Genomic DNA, 3,767 nt, shown 5'->3' with positions numbered 1-3,767 from the left:
GAAATCATCTGCAAAGATCAAATGGGTCATAAGCAAAAAATCCCCTTTCCGATAATACAGTTTAGAATGCATTCTGAAAAATTGGTTAAGCCCATGAGATAAGAATTCCATAGCAATAATGAAGAGAGCAGGAGATAAGGGATCACCTTGTCTAAGCCCATGAGAAGAACGAAAAAAACCATGAGGTTTACCATTAATAATAATAGAGAAATTACAAAATTCAATGCTATTTTTAATCAAAGTAATAAAATGAGAATTAAACTCAAAACACTTTAAAATAACATAAAGAAATTCCCAATTAATGTTATCATAAGCTTTAGTAATGTCCATTTTAAAAACAATGTTCCCACCGACAATCTTCTTGTCCAAATCATGAATTAATTCCTGCACAAGTAAAATATTATCAAAAATAGATCTGCCTTTAACAAAACCAGACTGCTCCAGAGAAATAATTTTAGGAAGAATAAGAGCCAGTCTCCCCATTAAATTTTTTGAAATCAGTTTATTAAAGAAGGAACACAAACTAATAGGCCTATACTCATTCCAGAAATTAATATTATGAACCTTAGGAATAAGTGCAATATAAGTGGTAGTAAAAAATTTAGGGTACTGAGAACCGTTAAAAAAAATCAACAACAGCATTAACAAGATCCTCCTTAATAATTTCCCAAGATTTTTGGAAAAATTATTAGTAAATCCGTCGGGACCAGCAACAGAGTCAGAGTTCATACTATTTAAGTTATCCCAGATCTCCTCAATAGAGGGAGTTTTAGTGAGCAAATAATTGTCCTCTTCTAACACCATAGCCTGAATAAAAGAGAAATCAGTATTAAGATTGGGAGCAAAATTCAAATTAAAAAGTTTGCGAAAAAAATAAACTCCCGAAGAGGCAATCAAGTCGGGGTCCTCTATAACATCACCCTCAGGCAGAGTGATCTTATGAATATTCCTACTGACTTTATTATGATTACCAATATTGTGAAAATAGGCAGTATTACGATCACCTTCCACAAGGAATTTGGAAGAAGCCTTTTGCCTCCAAAAAGCTTATTCCTTTTCCTGCAGCTTAAACAAAATGATTTTAGCATTGTTAAGAATAAGTAAATTTTCTGAAGAAGAATTGTGCATAAAAACCAACTCAGCTTTATCCACCTCCTCTTCCGCTTTCAAAATGTTAGTAAAGATATTTTTGAAAATACATTTGTTCCACCAAACAAGCTTTTTCTTAAGTCTCTTGGGTTTAAACCAAAATAATCATGCCATGCCAATTATCTGAAGGGGCAAGGGGCACATCCCAATTCTCTTTTACATTCTGAAAAAAAAGATTCATCAAGAAGCAACATGTTTTGAAATCTAAAAGGAGAAAAAGCCATAAGAATTGGCGTTACAAAAACTTAAAAGAAGAGGAGAATGATCAGATAAAGTATGAGTAAGATGAGTAATATGAGTGTTAAAAATTTTATGAATCCAAAGATTGTTGAAAAGAAACCGATCAAGTCTTTGCCACATATTACCCTTGTTCCAAGTAAAATTGCTACCAGAATAACCAATTTCATGTAAGTTACAAGTTCTTATCATATCATTAAAATCCTCATGTTGACCTCATTTTTGTATGAGGTCTTTAATAGACTCTAAAATCAATTCAAATTCAAATCAATCCAATTCCAAGTCAATTCCAGACCCAGATCTCAAGTCCAAAGACCTTTTCCTAAAGATTTTTTTCAGTGAATTTTCAAACATTTCAAAACCCTATCAAATGACCTATGATTCAGACTCTATTAGTTTCATACTGATGGGCATGTCTCTAGAGGCAACCCTCAAAATTTGAACCCATTCTGAAGTCTCTAACCCCAGAAACTAAATTTATATCCAAAGGCTGTAAAACTTTCAAATACTTACAGCTCATGCCACTGGACCTACCATCTAGTAGATTTTGATCTTGGAGCTTCCTTCAAAGCCTCCAATCACTCCCAGACCATCAATCCTGACATGTTGAACAATAAACTGCATTTTTTTGGACTCATTTCTGCCCCTAGTGGACCTGAGCTCAAAACGATCAAAATATCCCTATGGGACTCAAATAGGGATTTCAATCCAAATAACCTCCAAATTAAATGCAACCACCTCCAGCATGTTTCAAATGTCAAACCAAACATGTTTGACCCATTTCCAGACTCTAGGTCAACCTGGTTGACCAAGTCAACAGGGTTGACCTAAGAGGCCATTTAAGGGTCCAAACAGGTAATTTGACTGAAATGATTTATCCAAGCCATGGAATCACCCCTACCAAACTCTAAATATAATTTCAAACCTATCCAGTCCAGACCCACTCCCTGGGTCAACTTGGTTGACCCAGTCAACCTAGGTTGACCCACACTCCCTCAAAGTTCTTAATGGATCATTTTGACCCATTGAGCCTATCCAACCCATATCAAGGCCTTGAATGCTTTCTAATATATGGTGTTAATATTTACTAAACTACCATTGGTCAAATCTAAATTAAGTTGACCAAGTCAACTTAGTGAATTTGGTCAAATCTTCCTATTTTCACTCAACTTAAAATTCAAAAGCCTTAAGGAGTTTCTAATCTATCTAATCAACTCTTAAATATCTCCTTAAGTCCACATCATCAATCCCATTGACTGGTTGACTGGTCAACCCAGTCAACAAAGCTTCCAAAGAGTTTTATATGGGTCAAATCACTCCTCAAGCTCAATACATTTCACCTAAACTCCTTCCAACTCATTATTCCAGCCCTTAATGCTCCCCTCAATGCCAACTTGGCAGTCCAAATGGCATTGGACCAGTCAAATGGTCAACACAAGTTCAATAGGATAAATTGGTCAAACCAATCCATTCAATGATCCTAGGCCCATCCAGCCAAATCTAACACTTAGACTCTATTCCAGAAGTATCTCTGGACTCAACCCAACCTAACCCAGGCCTTAACTTGCTCCCTAGTTCAATCAAGAGCTCAAACGAGCTCATTTGGTCAACCCGACCAAATTAATCTACCCAGCCTGAACCAGGCCCGTCTAGCCCCTCAACTCGATTCCAAAAACTTCTCTGGAGCTAGCCCAACCTAAACCAGCAGTTTAGCCCAACCCGAGCCAGCTCAAATGGTCCTCCCCATGTGAAGACAAATGAGGGAGTGGCCAGCTCATCCTGCCCAGTACAGTCCTTTCCCCTGCTACCTAACCACTTGATCCAGGTGTCAATCATCACAGAACTCTCCCTGATCAATCCTAGCCCTTCATTTTGTCTCTAGCACTTGGAATAGGGTAGAGGGATGGGACTTTTTCACTCAAGCGACCGCTCATTCAAACGATTCCCAGAGCGCTCTGGAATTTCATTTTAAAATCACATAGTTATCTGGTCCTTTCACGATCATTCTTTGGTCATTTTGGAGCTCTCTGGCGTCGAGGAGCACAAAAGACTGAAGTCACCTCCGTCCAAATCTTCCTAACTCCCTGTAGAAGCTTCCTCCGAGCTCGAGGTCTTGAAGGAAAGTGAACGCGGATGATCCACGAGCTCAAAAAGACCTGAACCACCTCAATCCATCCATTATAGCTCGGTAAATCTCTAACCCTAGAATTTTTCTTAGATTCCTAAATAATTTCCTAACTATTGCATCAAATGGATAGAAAAAATAGCCCCCATTCTTTCTTAGATCCCATTCCATCTCTGTCCAAAGTTTAAAATATTTTTATCATGTATTTTTTGAAAATGAAACAATATATATATATATATATATATATATATATATA

This window comes from Dendrobium catenatum, unplaced genomic scaffold (assembly GCF_001605985.2).
Source record: "Dendrobium catenatum unplaced genomic scaffold, ASM160598v2 fragScaff_scaffold_9, whole genome shotgun sequence".
NCBI lineage: Eukaryota > Viridiplantae > Streptophyta > Magnoliopsida > Asparagales > Orchidaceae > Dendrobium > Dendrobium catenatum.
The sequence above is the reverse complement of the archived record's forward strand: the minus strand, read 5'-3'. Positions refer to the sequence as shown.